Source organism: Cherax quadricarinatus, unplaced genomic scaffold (genome assembly GCF_038502225.1).
Source record: "Cherax quadricarinatus isolate ZL_2023a unplaced genomic scaffold, ASM3850222v1 Contig345, whole genome shotgun sequence".
NCBI lineage: Eukaryota > Metazoa > Arthropoda > Malacostraca > Decapoda > Parastacidae > Cherax > Cherax quadricarinatus.
In genome coordinates, this window is record NW_027195371.1 from 147,544 (window position 1) to 170,709 (window position 23,166).

The 23,166-nt window shown below is 37.9% G+C and overlaps 1 pseudogene; it reads right to left on the reverse strand.

The window, feature by feature from the left end:
- Window positions 1-8,319: 8,319 nt before the first annotated feature.
- On the reverse strand, window positions 8,320-9,660 carry LOC128693419 (chromosome-associated kinesin KIF4-like; annotated as a pseudogene).
- Between the last annotated feature and the right edge of the window lie 13,506 nt (window positions 9,661-23,166).

The following is a 23,166-nucleotide window of genomic DNA, read 5'->3' on the forward strand; positions in this document are numbered from 1 at the left end:
GCATTACTGTATGTAAAATTGTGTGAAGAGTGAAAGGCACCATAGTTAATTTTAGGTTTGCTTGTGAGATTGTTGCAAAACATTTAGTAAGACTGCTGTGTGGAGTAGTTTATCTAGTGTTATACTTCAGTACCTGCTGTTGGAGTGTGTATAAAAATCTGCTTTATGATTGAATATGAAGTGCCAGTTTATAGAAATATTTTGTAACTTTCAGGTCTTTTTTTGACTGACTAGTGCAAACAAATGATGCTTATTGCATTTCAGTTTTATATTACTAACTTTAATTCAGAAGGTAAACTTTTGGCTTTGATTTAGTTTAGTGAAGACCAGTATGGTTTTATCTGTGGTGATTGATCTGTTTACTCCTTCGTCCCTTGGCTGTCTTCCATCAGCTTTCACTTACATTTCAAAATATAAATAGAAAATAATAAAAAGGCAACATTGGCTTGAACTAATTTTTATGTATTTTTCCTATGGCTGATTGATGCTCAGCCATATGAAAGCTTATTCAGCTTCTGCTTTTAATTTGCAAAATAGGAAGAACAAAGTTATCACAACCATCTGATGGTATGTTTTCTCTGACTTCTCTATTTGAATGATGCATAATTATGATTTAGTGAGTGCATTGTATGCTTGTATGAAAAAATTGATCAAGCATGCATCATTTTCATCATGTAAATCGTATACTATTTATAATTTAACATTAAAAGACTGTAGTATAATAGTAGCCACTTGGATAGGTTTGGGTGGGAGAAGTTTTGCTACAAATGAAGTCTGTAAGCTTCAGCATAATTGTTTATCGAAACTAAATATTGTTTATAAAATCAGTTTTTTCAGTAACAAACCTCAGAAATGCTACATCAAGGAGTTTCTTGATCAGATTCCCTAAATTTAATGACCTTAAAACAATGTGATAGCACTAAAATTATTGATATACTGTATTAATCTACACATTAAAGTTGGTCATAAAAGGTTTCTGAGGTATATAGCAGAGAAAATTACTTTAATTTGATTCAGAGTATTACTATACTATATAGAATGTAAAAGATAATTTTGATTTCGTGTGTGGGCAGTCATGGAGTTAAGCTGTTCATCAAAAAACATGCACTCTTAGTGAATGCTGTATACATATACAACACAGTACAGTATACACATATCTTTCCATAAACTGCCTGTATTCCACTGAAGCAAGGTGGCCCAAAAAGAAAAACAAAAGTTTCTCTTTTTAACTTTAGTAATGTATACTGGAGAAGGGGTTACTAGCCCCTTTCTCCCACCATTTTAGTCGCCTCTTACGACACGTATGGCTTACAGAGGAAGAATTCTGTTCCACTTCCCTGTGGAGATACGTGGAAATAAACAAGAACAAGAACTAGTAAGAAAAATAGAAGAAAACCCAGAAAGGTGTGTATATATATATATACTTGTACATGCATGTGTAGTGTGACCTAAATGTAAGTAGAAAAGCAAGACATATCTGAAATCTTGCATTTTTTTTTTTTTAACAAGTTAGCCGTCTCCCAGCAATCCTACCATCATGTAAAACAATTACAGGCTTTCGTTTTACACTCACTTGGCAGGATGGTAAAACAAAAGCCTGTAATTGTCTTACATGATGGTAGGATTGCTCGTGTCTTTTTTCTGTCTCAGAAACATGCAAGATTTCAGGTACATCTTGCTACTGCTTCTTACATTTAGGTCACACTACACATGCATGTACAAGCGTATATATACACACACCCTTCTGGATTTTCTTCTGTTTTTCTTAATACTAGTTCTTGTTCTTGCTTATTTCCACTTATCTCCACGGGGAAGTGGAGCAGAATTCTTCCTCCGTAAGATATGCATGTCGCAAGAGGTGACTAACATGCTGGGAGAAATGGGCTAGTAACCCCTTCTCCAGTATATATTATTAAAGTTAAAAAGAGAAACTTTTGTTTTTCTTTTTGGGCCTCCCTGCTTCAGTAGGATATGGGCAGTTTGTTAAAAGAAGAACTGTCATATCTGAGTGCCTCTGCAAAGACAGTGATTATGTGTGAGTGAGGCGAAAGTGTTGAATGATGAAAGTATTTTCTATATGGGAATTTTCTTTCTTTTTGGGCCACCCTGCCTCGGTGGGATACGGCCGGTTTGTTGAAAGAAAGAAGAATATATAGTATATTCTCCATGGGGAAGTGGAACAGAATTCTTCCTCCATAAGCCATGCGTGTCGTAAGAGGCGACTAAAATGCCAGGAGCAAGGGGCTAGTAACCCCTTCTCCTGTATATATTACTAAATGTAAAAGGAGAAACTTTCGTTTTTTCCTTTTGGGCCACCCCCACCTCGGTGGGATATGGCCGGTGTGTTGAAAGAAAGATGTATATACTATATATATACTACATACATATACATACATACACAGTGGAACCCCGAATATCGAATGTAATCTGTTCCAGAAGGTCGGCCTAAATTCAAAGTAATATTTCCCATAAGAATTAATGTAAATACAGTTAATCCGTTATATACACAAAACAATGATAGATAAATAAATATAGGTGGGAGATGGCCGACTTGTTAAAAAAAATATATATATATAAACATTACATAGCTTATTGAAGACTTGTTGGCATATGGAAGAAGACGAGCATGGGAGAAGGAGTTGGGGTTATTGTTTGGAGGGGGAATCCCCCTCCATAATGACTTCAGGTAACAGGTCCCTCTCTGGGGTTACTTCTCGTCTTTGTCATTTAACCCTTAAACGGTCCAAACGTATATATACGTTCTCTCGCGCAGCACACCGAATATTTTGAGAGAAAAAAAAAATTTTTTTTTTTTATAGGAAAAAAGAGCGTTTGGTACCCAGGCGTCCCCAATTTTTTCATATGGCACACATTGAGTGCGCACACTCATTCTCTCATGTCTAGGCGACTCAGGCATATTGTGCCAATGTTGAATGAATGACAAATGAAACGTATATATGCGTTTGGGGCGCTACGCAAGAGAGCGTATATATACTTTTGGACCGTTTAAGGGTTAATGGCACCAGGACCAGCTTGAGAGTCACTGGACCCCTTTCACACAAAATATCTGTCCAGAGAGCTCTGTTTCTGGTGCCTCTTTAAGATTTGCCTGAAGTGGGCCAAGGTTTTGTTACTGAACATGTTGCAGATATGGCTTGTTTCAGCTTTGTCAGGGTGATATATCTCAGCAAAAGCTTGCACCCTACTCCACATTGCACTAATCTCCTTAATCTCTGAAGAAGGCACCTCCTTCCCTCTCTCTTCCTCCTCCTCTGAAGCAAGTTCCTTAGCTGTGGCCTGTTGCTGTTCGAGTTGAAGGTCTTGCAGCTCTTCAGTGGTTAGCTCTTCCCTGTGGTCCTCCACCAACTCTTCCACATCCTTGTCACACACATCCAACCCCATGGACTTCCCCAAAGACAGTAGATTCCACAACAGGTATAGGGTCATCAGGGTCAGCCTCAAACCCTCAAACCATGGTGGCTTATTTCACAGTCGCACTTAATGAACAAGCACAGAAGCCAAAGGATGTTATGGAAATGTTTGGATGAATGCACAGAGTATATGCTCATTTGCCAAGAGACACAGGGAGACTGACTCACCTACGTGTGGCATCCCGGCAGGAGGCGGGCTGACATGTATAATACGGACAATTTACGAGGCACCAACCGAAATACGGAGCAAAATTTCCGCCCAAAAACCGGCCTAAATACGAATCGACCGATAAGCACAGCAGCCAATATTTGGGGTTCCACTGTATATACATACATATATCCTCCTCACTTAATGACAGAGTTCTGTTCCTAAGACCACGTCGGTAAATGAATTTCTTGCTAAGCAAGGAGCATAATACGTATAATGGTAGTGGGTTTGTGTCAACCACCTTTGATATTGTTTTCATGTCACCTTTGTACCATTTATAACCTTTTTAGTATATTTTTTAATGTTTATACAGTGGTGCACTGTATTGTAATAAACAGAATAGAGGAAATCAGCTCTAATATGCATTATTTAGGTATGCATAATGGTCAGAGAGCCCGTCGTAAGTCCGAGTCGTTGGTAAACGATTATGTCAATAAGTGAGGAGAGGCTGTATACACATACCCATCTGGGTTTTCTTCTGTTTTCTTAATGGTTCTTGTTCTTTTTTATTTCATCTAATCTTCATGGGGAAGTGGAACAGAGTTCTTCCTCTCTCTGAGCCATGCATGTTGTAAGAGGTGACTAAAATGCTGGGAGCAAGGGGCTAGTAACCCCTTCTCCTGTATAAATTACTAAACTTAACAAGAAAAGTTTTTTTTTTCTTTTAAGGTCATCCTGCCTCAGTGGGATAGAGCTGATGTGTTGAAAAAAAATGTGTGTATGTATATGTAAAAATATATATGTATGTGTATATGTATATGTATATGTATATGTATATGGTTTTCTAGTTGGGTATGCTTTTCGTCATAGTATACTGTATATGTAAAATACTCTAATTAGTGATGAAAAACTATTTTAACTACCACAAGCTGACTGCATTATGTTTATCAGATTAAGTACACTATGATATTTTAGTAAATGAAAGAATTGTATTGTATCTTCCATAGTGCGTGGCTCTTTGTTTGGTCTGAAACTGGTGATGCGATATTCACCACTTGTTATAAAGTGAGGAATTTTCTATATACCGCAGCTTAGGAATATAATTCAGTCTTAAATTTTGCATGTATATGCAGTAATAAACTCTGCATTATGTGAATATGAATTAAAATGTTTTTTTTTTTCTTAATTTCCATTAAATAGCACTAATCTACAAGAAAAATGTATTAATTTCTATCACTTGTCTATCACCTCATTTGTTCATTTTATCACTCATACATAATCACTGTCTTTGCAGAGGCGCCCAGATATGACAGTTCAGATAGTCACTTCAAACTGCCAGTGTCCCAAACTCCTCCTTTAACCCTTTCAGGGTTTCCGACGTACTAGTACGGCTTACGCACCAGGGTTATTGATGTACTAGTACGCCTAAATTCTAGCGCCTTCAAATCTAGCGAGAGAAAGCTGGTAGGCCTACATATGAAAGAATGGGTCTATGTGATCAGTGTGCACAGTATAAAAAAAATCCTGCAGCACACAGTGCGCATTGAGAAAAAAAAACTTTGACCGTGTTTTTTGGTTTAAAACAGCGACTTTGCACTGTATTTTCGTGTGGTATTTATGGTTGTATTCTAGTTTTCCTAGTCTCATTTTATAGAATGGAAGACATATTACAGAAATTGAGATGATTTTTGATTGGTTTCACAATGAAAAGTACCTTGAAATTGAGCTCAAAGTAGCAGAAATGTTCGATTTTTGCCAAAGTTCAAAAGTAAATAAATCATGCCAAGCATCCAATACGCGTCAACTGGTGAGTCTAATATTATTTCACAAGTGCGCTGATATTATTTATACCATTTCTACACTAATGCAGTAGTCTGCATAACAGTAAATCTTCTATTTTTTGTGAGAATAAAAATTCAAAGTGGAAAGCAAAAGAAATGTAAGAGGGGCCTGAGGACATGACTAATGAACAGTGGAAATGTTATTTTAGTGCCAGGAATGTTTGTCTTGTATATTCTGGACCCTATTTGGAAATTGGCATATTTTGAAAATTTTTGTGAAATTGGCAAACTTGCTAATTTCTGACCACTTTATTGGATAGTTGAAATTGGTAAATGGGTGGTTTCTTGTACTCATTTGATAGAAAAAATGGAATTCTAGCAAAATAATTATGATTTTTGTCGACTAGTACATTGGAATTAGCCAAAAATGGGGCTCAAAGTGGGCGAAATCGCCGATCCGTAAACATCGTTGAGACCGCTAACTTCGCGAGAGCATAATTCCGTAAGCTTTCCATCAAATTTCATACTTTTGGTGGTGTTATGATCGGGAAAAGATTCTCTATCTTTTCATAAGAAGAAAAATTTTTTTTCCGAAAAATTTTCGACCCTGAGAACAAGTTTAGGTGAGGGCCTCTCGATCCTGAAAGGGTTAAAGTGTAGGCATTGTACTTCCTATTTCCAGGACTCAAGTCCGGCTAAACATTTCCCTGAATCATTTCATGAAATATTACCCTGCTCACACTCCAACAACTCATCAGGTCCCAAAAAACATTTGTGTCCATTCACTCCTAGCTATCACGCTCACGCAGGCTTACTGGAAATCCAAGCCCCTCGCCCACTAACCCTTCTTTACCCCCTCCCTCCAACCTTTTCAAGGACGACCCCTACCCTGCCTTCCTTCTCCTCAAGATTTATACGCTGTCCAAGTCATTCTACTTTGTTCCAATCTCTCTAAATGACCAGACCACCTCAACCCTCTGGATAATAGTTTTGGTAGTCCTGCACCTCATGATTTCCAAACTACAAATTCTCTGCATAATATTCACACCACACATTGCTCTCAGACATGGCACCTGCACTGCCTCCAGCCTTCTTGTTGCAACATTCACCATCCATTCTTCACACCCATATAAGAGCATTGGTATAGCTATACTCTCATACATTCCCCTCTTTGCTTCCATGGACAAAGTTCTTTGTCTCCACAGACTCCTCAGTGCACCACTCACCTTTTTCTCCTCATCAGTTCTGTGACTCGCCTCCTCTTTCATAGATCCATCTGCTGACACGTCCACTCCTAAATATCTGAATACATTCACCTCCATACTCCCTCCCTCCAACCTGATATCCAGTCTTTCATTACCTAATTATTTTGTTATCCTCATCACCTTACTCTTTCTTATACAGTGGACCCCCGGTTAACGATATTTTTTCATTCCAGAAGTATGTTCAGGTGCCAGTACTGACCGAATTTGTTCCCATAAGGAATATTGTGAACTAGATTAGTCCATTTCAGACCCCCAAACATACACATACAAACGCACTTACATAAATACACTTACATAATTGGTCGCATTGGGAGGTGATCGTTAAGCGGGGGTCCACTGTATTCACTTTCAATTTTCTTCTTTTACATACTCTACCAAACTCAGCCATCAACCTCTGCAACTTCTCTTCAGAATCTCCCAAAAGCACTGTGTCATCAGCAAAGAGCAACTGTGACAACTCCCACTTTGTGTTAGATTCTTTTTCTTTTAACCCCAAACTTCTTGCCAACATCCAAGCATTCACTCCTCTTACAACTCCATCTATAAATATATTGAACAATCATGGTGACATCACACATCCTTGTCTAAGGCCTACTTTTACTGGAAAATAATCTCCCTCTCTCCTACATACTCTAACCTGAGCCTCACTATCCTCATAAAAACTTTTCACTGCTTTCAGCAACCTATCTCCTATTCCATACATCTGCTCTTTTCTTGTTCTAATTTTTTATCTATTTGTACCAATGTATTATCTGAACTTTTCAATTCAACATTTTCTTTTGATTTATTACCTTCATTCTTTGAATGTGGCTCTATTCTCAGTTTAGGAAACCTTAGGACAGGTGAAGAGTCATTGTTGGAAGTATTAGCAGTGCTGCTAATGCTCTCACAACCTAAAGAATTTGTTGCATTTCTTTCAATGTCAAAGAATAAAGAAGAGCTTTTACTAGAATCTGGCTTGAGTGAAACTTTCTTAAGCATTACACTGTTGATATTCTGTTTGGTTGATAATCTTGTAGACTTTCTTGAATGTCTCTTATCCCTTAATGCTGTGCTTGTTACAGGAAGACCATACAGCTCTTCATTAACTCTGTCCATGACTAATGTTTGATTAGTATCATATAACAATGCTTCATCAGTAATCTGTGATAAATCAATATTCTCCTTTAAGTGGCTGGTCTTGCTTTCTTGTGCATTTATGTTTCCTAGAGGTTGTCGTACTTGATTATTTTCTTTATCTTGAAAACTTTGTCACAGGTTGATTTACAGGCAAAGCACTGTAGCATGTACTTCTTGGTTGATGCTTTTTTATTTATTTCTTAATAGCACTTGATAAGTAATCTTGCAGCTCCAGATTATTTAAGAGAGTATGAACAATAGACGTTCCCAGAATATTATCATCTAAGATATCACTTGATTTTCCATCCTCAGAATCTGTAGGTGTTGAAGATTGGGTTTTCTTGTCTTAGTTGATCTTTTTTACTTTTGCCAAGCATGGATGAATGAGCCTCTGTATCATTTATGGCTGAAACAGTTGAAGATCTTGAGGGCAAGTCATCCTCAAAATAGTTGGTTTGAGGGTGAAGAACATAGATGTAGGTGGTGGCATATCCCAACCAGCTCTTAGAGAATTATTTAGAATTTCTTTACGGCTGACTGACAGAGTATTAATGGTGGCATTGAGCAGGGTAAACAATTGTCATGCTTTCTTGTATACTGGTGTACACACTGTATTGTTGTGTTTTGTTTTGTTCAGTGAAGACAGTGTTCCTCTTTGCGGTAACGGAGTGGCTGACAAACAATCAAAACATCGTTTCAACCCATGCTTAACAGAGGAAAACACTTGAGGCTTCATCCTGATATTTCTAGCTTGTTCAGCAAATTGTAATGTATTGATGGTTTCATGTGTATTGAAACTTGCTGGGTTCACACAAGCAATCAAGACTGTTTGGCTGCTCCCAATAAGAGAGTCCTTAAAAAGTCCTGTCAGTATGGATTCCCTGTAAGAAGCAAAACTATCTGCTGAGTTACTAACTAGTGCTAACAGATCGTTATTAATGTTGATACCTTCTTCAAACTGCAGTCTGGACGTCTGTGCTCATCCAACACCTTCTGCTCCAGCTAAGTCCACTAGTTTAAGGCATCCAGAATGATTTCCATTTATTAATGTAAGGTATATGTATGTGCATGGGAGCATGAAGAATGCTGATTCGTCGCTGTGACTCCAACACTTCGTAAACTATTTTTCTTTCCCAAAAGTACCAAACCTTTCTCAATGCTTTTCACATTCTCCTCCATCATTGCAACTGGTGACACAGCTCCACCAAGTCCGAGTTTGGTCTTCAGTGGTACTCTAGTTGGAGTCAAGAGGTCAAATAACTTCTTAATGTAAATTTCCATAAATGAGACTGTGACATACTATGAGCTCCTACCCTCTAGGTCTTGGGAGGGCTGGGAAGTCTCACTCACATCAAGACACTTCGGGCTTTTCACATTCTCCTCCATATGCAATGCTCCACCAAGTCCTTTGTCTTCAGTGGTACTCTAGTTGGAGTCAAGAGGTCAAATAACTTCTTAATGTAAATTTCCATAAATGAGACTGTGACATACTATGAGCTCCTACCCTCTAGGTCTTGGGAGGGCTGGGAAGTCTCACTCACATCAAGAAGGGTATGCAATGCTCTTTGTAAAATTTCTTCATCTTCCTTTGCACCTCATGGATTTCTACCTATTGTAAAGGTCTTTCCTGATCCTGTTTGACCATATGCAAAAATAGTGGCATTGTGATCCTCCTTTACTTTGGTTACAAGAGGTGCCACTGCCTTCCTATAAACTACTTGTGCACAGCTTTCTTCAAAGACGTCATCAAACTTACATGTTCTATTGTGCGCATCATCGATGACAATCTCTTTACTTGCAGCACAAACGGCTAAGATGCTCCATGCACCCTGCTCCTCTTCTTGCTGTAGGAGAGGCCGTATACGCACATAAACTTTGACATGCCCACCGCAGGCATGTGGGGTTATGGGTGTCATGAACATATGCCTGCACTTGTCACAGCTCTAAATAAAGATGATCCAGAGCTCATATGTTAGTTACTGTTTGAATACAGTTACCAAACATTATCTGGACAAGCACAGATCCTTTGTCATTTTCCCATGAGGACTTTTTTTTCTTTTTAACTTTCATCACATGTTTCCTTTCAAAAATAATTTTTTTTATTATCCATTGTGGTAGTTTGCTTTCTGTATCTCCTATATTTTATTTTTACATATTAATCCTTTATGGAGAAATCATATCAAAAACTTTCTTGAAGTCTACATAAATGCAAGCTTCCCAGTCATTTTGTCCTTGAGTAATTTTTGACTGCAGTAGTAATTGTATAGCTTTGATATACTGTATATAGGAATTTGTTGAATGAAAACCAAACTGTTTTTTAATTGGTAGATTTTTTTGTGTTTTAGCCACTTCTCTAATGGTTTCTTCCAGTATTTTTACAACTGCTTGTCAATGAGAGTCCTTAACTGAAGTACATATGGAATAGATAATTACAGTCTCAAACATTCATATTTAATCATTTCATTTAAAATTAAACCCAACACATGGGTCTTGTACCCCTCCCCATTTGGTAAATTGCAAAAAGAGCAAAACATTGGGTATCATTGTTTTATAAAACCATATTCTGTAGAGTGTTTTCACATTACAGGATATTTGAAATTGACAGAACTTATTCTCCTTGCCATCAATTTTTTTATCCAGTTTATTATATCTTATTATTTCCTCTTATAATTTTATTATAATCTTGTTTTGTACCTTCAATTTTCTTTTGTGGATTCTTAATAATGCAACACTTGTCCAAACTTTCTGATACCTTACAACAAGTAAGCAGTAAGGCTGTATATATATGATAGATAAAATGCTATGAACAAGTAGCAGTGCTTAGGAAGGTATTTGGGTATAATGTGTAATTTTTGTTTTTTTGCACATTGGCTGTATCCCACCAAAGCAGGGTGAGATGTGTATATGATAGCTAAATTAACATGCAGCATTCTAGAGCAAATGTTTTGGGAGATTTTGGGTAAACAGAATGTATATGAATCATGCATTCACCACCTTGCTGTGGAGAGTTTTTTTTTTATTTTATTATTTTTTTTTTAATTAATAATATTATAATATATATTAAAAATTTATAATAGCCTATTCATGACACCTACTATATTTTCTTTTCTTTCAACACACCGGCCGTATCCCACCGAGGCGGGGTAGCCCAAAAGGAGAAACAAAAGTTTCTCCTTAGAAAAGGAATCTTTTGATAACAATGACAATAAATTGTATATAAATTATAATTGGTGTAAGAATAAGCTAGTTGCTGGCAAACTAAAAACTGTAGAATCTATTGTGTTTATGTATCTTTTCAAATTATAAAATTTTCCAAAGTTTATGTACTGTACATTAAAAGGTGTTAGGTTGATTGTTATTGGAATTTGCAGAGAGATATTTAGCAAAAATTCCATAAATATTTAAAATACTATTTTGTATAGTCATATCTGTTTACTGTAGCCTTTCAAACTATAACAGTAAAAGTTTAGTCAGAACATAAAAGTTTATCTATCCCAGGAAGAGCATTAAAAGTAACCATATATATTGATAGAAATAAGATAATTGCTCCTCATGTATGTGTGTGTGCCAGAAACTTAGTTTGGAAGTTCAAAAGTGAATTGAGTTGTGTGATTTTTCTCTTAAGACCAAAGAATAATTAGTCACTGTATGATGTCTAAGCTGTGTACCAAACTAATATTGTATTCCTGAGAGATTGAGTTTCTTCCAGTGTTAGGACATGGCATAAAATATTACCTTAAAAAAATTATATATTAACACTTTCCAGCATCTGACTTTGTTGTGTGATGTGCAGTCTGAGTGTGTTCATATTATTTATTTGTGTGTGGTGAAACTTGCACATTATGCTTTTGAAATTGGTTCATCGATTGCTCATGACAATACAGTATGTATGTATCGGTAAGCAGTTGATTTATTTGGTTTGTTAGTAATTACAAGCTAAATGCAAGCTTCATCTCATCAGTCTACCCAGTTTATGAAAACACAATGTTTAGTATACTTACCTGAGATTTGCTGAGAAATTGTACATGTAATTAGCAGGTAAACTTCCAAAATTATTGTGCTTGTCTATATTAACTGTAACATATTGAGAGATTGCACTCCAGTTACTGTATTTAGCTTGATAAGTTAAGCACTATACTTGCTACCTCCTTATACTGTATATCTTAAATATATATTACATGTAACACGAATTAAACAAGCATTCTTAAATAATTTTAGACTTTGAAATCTGCACTTTAATTTGATTGAACATAGGATTGAAATTTATTGTTTTGCCACTTATTAAATAAATTTACATAGGTCATGGGGGAAGAGTTTGTATATTGTGAATTATATTTTACACCATTGAGAAGTAGTGTATGATTACTTTTTTTTTAAATGATATTTGGAATAAAATTGTTTTTTATATAGGATCAGTCTTTATATTTTTCCTTTGATTCAAAATAATGTACTCTAGTCTTCTATGATTATGATAGGAATGAAATACTGTACAGTGTAAAAAAATAATTGAACAGCAGTATGTATACTGTACTGGAGTACACACAGTTAGAATTACATAGTTAGAGATATACATTGTCACTCTTGAGAATTACTTTAAAATTATAAGACAAGAATTTGGGGGAGTGGCTTGTCCCCTCTGCTGATGTGCCCTCAACACTACCACTCCGTTCCTTCCATGTCTTTCACCTCTCTTACAGTGTTAAGTGGCCTTTCAGGTTTAGCACTTTCCATCAGTACACTACAATAAGCCAGCCAGTGGAAGGCCTTGTTACAGTGAAAAGCCCACGAGGGACTGGCAGTTTTTTGTGAGTACTACTATAGTAATTTTGCAGAAGTAATGTGACATTACCATGACAGACATTGGAAACAAAAAAGGCCAAAAATTTATCAATCTGGCAAATTGTAATAAATATCCAAAAAGAAAGACGATCTACCTACTTGCTGAAAAAAAAGTTGATTTGGGGGGTCACAGCCTCTGTGACCCAGTCTCAGACCAGGCTTCTACAGGAAGTCCACTTCAATTGTATGAGGCATCAGAATACGAGGTAACATTGTAGGAGAGTATTCCCTCAAGGGAAGTTCCTTGATGCTGGTGAGAGATTCTTGATCTGGGGAATTGGATCTGTGCTCCAGTTCCCTGAATTAAGCCTGAATACCTTCCATCCCCTCCCACAGGTGCTATATAATCCTATGGGTTTAGTGCTTCCCCTTGATTATAATAATGATGTATAGCCCTTGTGGCTTAGCGCTTCTTTTTGATTATGATAATAATAAATATAAATAAATAATATAGGTAGGTTGGTAGACAGCAACCACCCAGGGAAGTACTACCGTCCTGCCAGATGACTGTGAAACAGAAACCTGTAACTGTTTTGCATGATGGTAGGATTGCTGGTTTCTTTTTCTGTCTCATAAACACGCTAGATAACAGGGATATCTTGCTACTCCTACTTACACTTTGGTCACACTTCACAGACACGCACATACATATATATATACATACATCTAGGTTTTTCTCCTTTTTCTAAATAGCTCTTGTTCCTCTTTATTTCTTCTATTGTCCATGGGGAAGTGGAAAAGAATCTTTCCTCCGTAAGCCATGCGTGTCGTATGAGGCGACTAAAATGCCGGGAGCAATGGGCTAGAAACCCCTTCTCCTGTAGACATTTACTAAAAAAGAGAAGAAGAAAAACTTTATAAAACTGGGATGCTTAAATGTGCGTGGATGTAGTGCGGATGACAAGAAACAGATGATTGCTGATGTTATGAATGAAAAGAAGTTGGATGTCCTGGCCCTAAGCGAAACAAAGCTGAAAGGGGTAGGGGAGTTTCGGTGGGGGGAAATAAATGGGATTAAATCTGGAGTATCTGAGAGAGTTAGAGCAAAGGAAGGGGTAGCAGTAATGTTGAATGATCAGTTATGGAAGGAGAAAAGAGAATATGAATGTGTAAATTCAAGAATTATGTGGATTAAAGTAAAGGTTGGATGCGAGAAGTGGGTCATAATAAGCGTGTATGCACCTGGAGAAGAGAGGAATGCAGAGGAGAGAGAGAGATTTTGGGAGATGTTAAGTGAATGTATAGGAGCCTTTGAACCAAGTGAGAGAGTAATTGTGGTAGGGGATCTGAATGCTAAAGTAGGAGAAACTTTTAGACAGGGTGTGGTAGGTAAGTTTGGGGTGCCAGGTATAAATGATAATGGGAGCCCTTTGATTGAACTTTGTATAGAAAGGGGTTTAGTTATAGGTAATACATATTTTAATGCTGTATAGCCCTTGTGGCTTAGCGCTTCTTTTTTGATTATAATAATAATAATAATACATATTTTAAGAAAAAGAGGATAAATAAGTATACAAGATATGATGTAGGGCAAAATGACAGTAGTTTGTTGGATTTTGTATTGGTAGATAAAAGACTGTTGAGTAGACTTCAGGATGTACATGTTTATAGAGGGGCCACAGATATATCAGATCACTTTCTAGTTGTAGCTACACTGAGAGTAAAAGGTAGATGGGATACAAGGAGAATAGAAGCATCAGGGAAGAGAGAGGTGAAGGTTTATAAACTAAAAGAGGAGGCAGTTAGGGTAAGATATAAACAGCTATTGGAGGATAGATGGGCTATTGAGAGCATAGGCAACGGGGTCGAAGAGGTATGGGGTAGGTTTAAAAATGTAGTGTTAGAGTGTTCAGCAGAAGTTTGTGGTTAAAGGAAAGTGGGTGCGGGAGGGAAGAGGAGCGATTGGTGGAATGATGATGTGAAGAGAGTAAGGGAGAAAAAGTTAGCATATGAGAAGTTTTTACAAAGTAGAAGTGATGAAAGGAGGGAAGAGTATATGGAGAAAAAGAGAGAGGTTAAGAGAGTGGTGAAGCAATGTAAAAAGAGAGCAAATGAGAGAGTGGGTGAGATGTTATCAACAAATTTTGTTGAAAATAAGAAAAAGTTTTGGAGTGAGATTAACAAGTTAAGAAAGCCTAGAGAACAAATGGATTTGTCAGTTAAAAATAGGAGAGGAGAGTTATTATATGGAGAATTAGAGGTATTGGGAAGATGGAGGGAATATTTTGAGGAATTGTTAAATGTTGATGAAGATAGGGAAGCTGTGATTTCGTGTATAGGGCAAGGAGGAACAACATCTTGTAGGAGTGAGGAAGAGCCAGTTGTGAGTGTGGGGGAAGTTCTTGAGGCAGTAGGTAAAATGAAAGGGGGTAAGGCAGCCGGGATTGATGGGATAAAGATAGAAATGTTAAAAGCAGGTGGGGATATAGTTTTGGAGTGGTTGGTGCAATTATTTAATAAATGTATGGAAGAGGGTAAGGTACCTAGGGATTGGCAGAGAGCATGCATAGTTCCTTTGTATAAAGGCAAAGGGGATAAAAGAGAGTGCAAAAATTATAGGGGGATAAGTCTGTTGAGTATATCTGGCAAAGTGTATGGTAGAGTTATTATTGAAAGAATTAAGATTAAGACGGAGAATAGGATAGCAGATGAACAAGGAGGCTTTAGGAAAGGTAGGGGGTGTGTGGACCAGGTGTTTACAGTGAAACATATAAGTGAACAGTATTTAGATAAGGCTAAAGAGGTCTTTGTGGCATTTATGGATTTGGAAAAGGCGTATGACAGGGTGGATAGGGGGGCAATGTGGCAGATGTTGCAGGTGTATGGTGTAGGAGGTAGGTTACTGAAAGCAGTGAAGAGTTTTTACGAGGATAGTGAGGCTCAAGTTAGAGTATGTAGGAAAGAGGGAAATTATTTCCCAGTAAAAGTAGGCCTTAGACAAGGATGTGTGATGTCACCGTGGTTGTTTAATATATTTATAGATGGGGTTGTAAGAGAAGTAAATGCGAGGGTCTTGGCAAGAGGCGTGGAGTTAAAAGATAAAGAATCACACATAAAGTGGGAGTTGTCACAGTTGCTCTTTGCTGATGACACTGTGCTTTGGGAGATTCTGAAGAGAAGTTGCAGAGATTGGTGGATGAATTTGGTAGGGTGTGCAAAAGAAGAAAATTGAAAGTGAATACAGGAAAGAGTAAGGTTATGAGGATAACAAAAAGATTAGGTGATGAAAGATTGGATATCAGATTGGAGGGAGAGAGTATGGAGGAGGTGAATGTATTCAGATATTTGGGAGTGGACGTGTCAGCGGATGGGTCTATGAAAGATGAGGTGAATCATAGAATTGATGAGGGGAAAAGGGTGAGTGGTGCACTTAGGAGTTTGTGGAGACAAAGAACTTTGTCCTTGGAGGCAAAGAGGGGAATGTATGAGAGTATAGTTTTACCAACGCTCTTATATGGGTGTGAAGCATGGGTGATGAATGTTGCAGCGAGGAGAAGGCTGGAGGCAGTGGAGATGTCATGTCTGAGAGCAATGTGTGGTGTGAATATAATGCAGAGAATTCATAGTTTGGAAGTTAGGAGGAGGTGCGGGATTACCAAAACTGTTGTCCAGAGGGCTGAGGAAGGGTTGTTGAGGTGGTTCGGACATGTGGAGAGAATGGAGCGAAACAGAATATCTTCAAGAGTGTATCAGTCTGTAGTGGAAGGAAGGCGGGGTAGGGGTCGGCCTAGGAAAGGTTGGAGGGAGGGGGTAAAGGAGGTTTTGTGTGCGAGGGGCTTGGACTTCCAGCAGGCATGCGTGAGCATGTTTGATAGGAGTGAATGGAGACAAATGGTTTTTAATACTTGACGTGCTGTTGGAGTGTGAGCAAAGTAACATTTATGAAGGGGTCCAGGGAAACCGGCAGGCCAGACTTGAGTCCTGGAGATGGGAAGTACAGTGCCTGCACTCTGAAGGAGGGGTGTTAATGTTGCAGTTTAAAAACTGTAGTGTAAAGCACCCTTCTGGCAAGACAGTGATGGAGTGAATGATGGTGAAAGTTTTTCTTTTTCGGGCCACCCTGCCTTGGTGGGAATCGGCCAGTGTGATAATAATAAAAAAATAATAATTGATTATAATAATAATGTAGGAGAGTATAGCTATAGTAAAACCAAACTGTGATGAAACTTAATTTCCTGGAGATGAAAACATGAGGGAGAATTGGGAGATCAATAGCTGAAATTTTCCTTTATTATCTCTACATCATATAATATTCCATTGCATATTAGACATCAACTAAAGAAAAGGTAAAAAAAAAAAAAATGTTCATATATAGATGGACCAGTCAGTGAGTACTAGTGATCTCAGGAAGCAATGATTCTTTGTATGAGGTGTTCTGTTACTGTGAAAGGCTCTTCATCCAAGAAAATGGAGGATCAAATCTGATTACCTCCTATTCCTTGGGTGTTGTATGGCCTCCTACTAGTTTAATGCTTACCCATGACAGATACAGATGTCAGTTCGGAAGAGCCCTTCCAAGAGTTGTCTTTGATGCATGGCTAAGGCAAAAGATATCTGTGTAAGACAACAGCTATTTGTGAACGACACTTGCTATTTTAGTAACAGCTTTATTTCTTCTGTGTAAATCTAAATAATCTCTATGGCTTCAGTGTTTCTGTCATGAATAAATGAATACTAATAACCCTGTTGTAATAATAATAAAGATATTTATGGATCTTCATGGCAACTCACTTGTATAATTGGTATTATTTTCTTATTGAGAGCAATTTTTATATCGTACCAATTATTTAGCTCACAGTCACATGCACACGTGTGTGTGTATGTGCATGTGTGCCACCTGTAGTTCTCGTTACCATTCCCTCAGGATGGTGCCTTCATCCTGGTGAGGGGTTCTTGATCCAAGGAACTGGACATTGTTTCCTTGGGTAAAACCTGATTGCCTCCCATTCCCCAGGCACTGTGACTCCTATGGATTTAGCAGTCCCCCCAAAAATTAATAAATTTGAATGCAATAAGTTATTAGGGAAGGTACAGGTACAACATTGATTTTCTGGACCTTTAGTTCCAAAACCTTAATGGATTACTGATTTTTTCGCCTTTAGAGAGTGCAGTATTCCTTGGTCTTGGGGTTGGATAAGTGATGTACAGTGTGGTGGTACATACACTTCCGCTGGAATTTCAAGTTCCTGCCCGTAAATTTGTATGGTTCCGGACCATCAGTGTCTTGTAAATCGATGTTGTACCTCTAACAGCTTTGCCTCAGTGTGTGTATTTACCTGTTTGTGGGAATGGGGGTTGAGACACATCAGTTGTTGCCTTTTGTCTACTCAAGAAAAATCACACTATTCCTGACCTCAAGGGCTCTGTTATACCTAAACTTAAAATTCTGTATGGAGTCTTTGCACCGTGTTTCTATCCCAATGGGCCCTAACACACCTAAACTTTAAATTGTTTCAAATTTCTTTACCCAGAATGCAGAGACCTACTTATGTGACAACAATGAAGGTAAGAAAAGATAAAATAAGCCTTACTAGCAAATCTACTAATATTTTTTAAACTAAGTTTTTATGTAGGTACCATATTGTACATAAGTTTAATTTTAAGTCTTGTATAATAACTTACGTAGAAATTAATTGAATATAAATTTGAATGTAAATCTGAGCACCTCTGCAAAGACGTTATATATATATATATATATATATATATATATATATATATATATATATATATATATATATATATATATATATATATATATATATATATATATATATATATTTTTTTTTTTTTTTTTTTTTTTTTTTTTTCTCAACAAGTCGGCCGTCTCCCACCGAGGCAGGGTGACCCAAAAAAGAAAGAAAATCCCCAAAAAGAAAATATTTTCATCATCATTCAACACTTTCACCACACACACATTATCACTGCTTTTGCAGATGTGCTCAGAATACAACAGTTCAGAAGCATATATGTATAAAGATACACAACATATCCCTCCAAACTGCCAATATCCCAAACCCCTCCTTTAAAGTGCAGGCATTGTACTTCCCATTTCCAGGACTCAAGTCCGACTATATGAAAATAACAGGTTTCCCTGAATCCCTTCACTAAATATTACCCTGCTCACACTCCAACAGATCGTCAGGTCCCAAGTATCATTCGCCTCCATTCACTCCTATCTAACACGCTCATGCACGCTTGCTGGAAGTCCAAGCCCCTAGCCCACAAAACCTCCTTTACCCCCTCTTTCCAACCCTTTCGAGGACGACCCCTACCCCTCCTTCCTTCCCCTATAGATTTATATGCTTTCCATGTCATTCTACTTTGATCCATTCTCTCTAAATGACCATACCACCTCAACAACCCCTCTTCTGCCCTCTGACTAATGCTTTTATAAACTCCACACCTTCTCCTAATTTCCACACTCCGAATTTTCTGCATAATATTTACACCACACACTGCCCTTAGACAGGACATTTCCACTGCCTCCAACCATCTCCTCGCTGATGCATTTACCACCCAAGCTTCACATCCATATAAGAGTGTTGGTACTACTATACTTTCATACATTCCTTTCTTTGCCTCCATAGATAACGTTTTTTGACTCCACATATACCTCAACGCACCACTCACCTTTTTTCCCTCATCAATTCTATGATTAACCTCATCCTTCATAAATCCATCCACCGACACGTCAACTCCCAAGTATCTGAAAACATTCACTTCTTCCATACTCCTCCTCCCCAATTTGATATCCAATTTTTCTTTATCTAAATCATTTGATACCCTCATCACCTTACTCTTTTCTATGTTCACTTTCAACTTTCTACCTTTACACACATTCTCAAACTCATCCACTAACCTTTGCAATTTTTCTTTAGAATCTCCCATAAGCACAGCATCATCAGCAAAAAGTAACTGTGTCAATTCCCATTTTGAATTTGATTCCCCATAATTTAATCCCACCCCTCTCCCGAACACCCTAGCATTTACTTCTTTTACAACCCCATCTATAAATATATTAAACAACCATGGTGACATTACACATCCCTGTCTAAGACCTACTTTTACCGGGAAGTATTCTCCCTCTCTTCTACACACCCTAACCTGAGCCTCACTATCCTCATAAAAACTCTTTACAGCATTTAGTAACTTACCACCTATTCCATATACTTGCAACATCTGCCACATTGCTCCTCTATCCACTCTATCATATGCCTTTTCTAAATCCATAAATGCAATAAAAACTTCCCTACCTTTATCTAAATACTGTTCACATATATGCTTCAATGTAAACACTTGATCTACACATCCCCTACCCACTCTGAAGCCTCCCTGCTCATCCGCAATCCTACATTCTGTCTTACCTCTAATTCTTTCAATTATAACCCTACCGTATACTTTTCCTGGTATACTCAGTAAACTTATTCCTCTATAATTTTTACAATCTCTTTTGTCCCCTTTCCCTTTATATAAAGGGACTATACATGCTCTCCGCCAATCCCTAGGTACCTTCCCCTCTTTCATACATTTATTAAACAAAAGTATCAACCACTCCAACACTATATCCCCCCCTGCTTTTAACATTTCTGTCATGATCCCATCAGTTCCAGCTGCTTTACCCCCTTTCATTCTACGTAATGCCTCACGTACCTCCACCACACTTACATTCTGCTCTTCTTCACTCCTAAAAGATGGTATACCTCCCTGGCCAGTGCATGAAATTACCGCCTCCCTTTCTTCCTTAACATTTAAAAGTTCCTCAAAATATTCTCGCCATCTACCTAATACCTCCCTCTCCCCATCTACTAACTCCCCTACTCTGTTTTTAACTGACAAATCCATACTTTCCATAGGCTTTCTTAACTTGTTTAACTCACTCCAAATTTTTTTCTTATTTTCATTAAAATTTCTTGACAGTGCCTCTCCCACTCTTTCATCTGCTCTCCTTTTGCACTCTCTCACCACTCTCTTCACCTTTCTTTTACTCTCCATATACTCTGCTCTTCTTATAACACTTCTGCTTTGTAAAAACCTCTCGTAAGCTACCTTTTTCTCTTTTATCACACCCTTTACTTCATCATTCCACCAATCACTCCTCTTTCCTCCTGCCCCCACCCTCCTATAACCACAAACTTCTGCATTTTTAAAACTATTCCAACCCTCTTCAACCCCCCCCCCCCCCCACTACTCATCTTTGCACTAGCCCACCTTTCTGCCAATAGTCGCTTATATCTCGCCCGAACTTCCTCCTCCCTTAGTTTATACACTTTCACCCCCCTCTTACTTGTTGTTGCCACCTTCCTCTTTTCCCATCTACCACTTACTCTATATATATATATATATATATATATATATATATATATATATATATATATATATATATATATATATATATATATATATATATATATATATATGTGTCGTGCCAAATAGGCAGAACTTGCGATCTTGGCTTAAATAGCAACGCTCATCTTGCTATATAGGACAAACGAAAATTTGTGTATTCAATAATTTCCCCAAAATCATTCTTAACCTAACGAAAAAATATATATTTCACTGTGTTTGTTTAGTATTAAATTATTGTAAATAAATCTAAAATATATTTAGTTGGGTTTGGCTAAAATAAATTGCGCTTGTTATAATAAGGTTAGGTAAGTTTTCTAAGTTCCTTTTGGTGCAAAATTATAAATTTTTACATCAACATTAATGAAAAAAATATGTCTTTAAACGTATAAGAGAAAATTTTAGAAAGGACTTAATTTTAAATGAGTTCTTGCTAATTGACCAGTTTTACATATTCGGCACGACATATATATATATATTTTTTATTATCACACTGGCCGATTCCCACTAAGGCAGGGTGGCCCGAAAAAGAAAAACTTTCACCATCATTCACTCCATCACTGTCTTGCCAGAAGGGTGCTTTACACTACAGTTTTTAAACTGCAACATTAACACCCCTCCTTCAGAGTGCAGGCACTGTACTTCCCATCTCCAGGACTCAAGTCCGGCCTGCCGGTTTCCCTGAACCCCTTCATAAATGTTACTTTGCTCACACTCCAACAGCACGTCAAGTATTAAAAACCATTTGTCTCCATTCACTCCTATCAAACATGCTCACGCATGCCTGCTGGAAGTCCAAGCCCCTCGCACACAAAACCTCCTTTACCCCCTCCCTCCAACCTTTCCTAGGCCGACCCCTACCCCGCATTAATTCCACTACAGGCTGATACACTCTTGAAATCACTCTGTTTCGCTCCATTCTCTCTACATGTCCGAACCACCTCAACAACCCTTCCTCAGCCCTCTGGACAACAGTTTTGGTAATCCTGCACCTCCTCCTAACTTCCGAACTACGAATTCTCTGCATTATATTCACACCACACATTACCCTCAGACATGACATCTCCACTGCCTCCAGCCTTCTCCTCGCTGCAACATTCATCACCCATGCTTCACACCCATATAAGAGCGTTGGTAAAACTGTACTCTCATACATTCCCCTCTTTGCCTCCAAGGACAAAGTTCTTTGTCTCCACAAACCCCTAAGTGCACCACTCACCATTTTCCCCTCATCAATTCTATGATTCACCTCATCTTTCATAGACCCATCCGCTGACACGTTCACTCCCAAATATCTGAATACATTCACCTCCTCCACACTCTCTCCCTCCAATCTGATATCCATACTCTCCCTCCAATCTGATATCCAATCTTTCATCACCTAATCTTTTTGTTATCCTCATAACCTTACTCTTTCCTGTATTCACTTTTAATTTTCTTCTTTTGCACACCCTACCAAATTCATCCACCAATCTCTGCAACTTCTCTTCAGAATCTCCCAAGAGCACAGTGTCATCAGCAAAGAGCAACTGTGACAACTCCCACTTTATGTGTGATTCTTTATCTTTTAACTCCACGCCTCTTGCCAAGACCCTCGCATTTACTTTTCTTACAACCCCATCTATAAATATATTAAACAACCACGGTGACATCACACATCCTTGTCTAAGGCCTACTTTTACTGGGAAATAATTTCCCTCTTTTCTACATACTCTAACTTGAGCCTCACTATCCTCGTAAAAACTCTTCAATGCTTTCAGTAGCCTACCTCCTATACCATACGCCTGCAACATCTGGCACATTGCCCCCCTATCCACCCTGTTATACACCTTTTCCAAATCCATAAATGCCACAAAAACCTCTTTAGCCTTATCTAAATACTGTTCCCTTATATGTTTCACTGTAAACACCTGGTCCACACACCCCCTACATTTCCTAAAGCCTCCTTGTTCATCTGCTATCCTATTCTCCGTCTTACTCTTAATTCTTTCAATAATAACTCTGCCATACACTTTACCAGACTTATACCCCTATAATTTTTGCACTCTCTTTTGTCCCCTTTGCCTTTATACAAAGGAACTATGCATGCTCTCTGCCAATCCCTAGGTACCTTACCCTCTTCCATACATTTATTAAATAATTGCACCAACCACTCCAAAACTATATCCCCACCTGCTTTTAACATTTCTATCTTTATCCCATCAATCCCGGCTGCCTTACCCCCTTTCATTTTACCTACT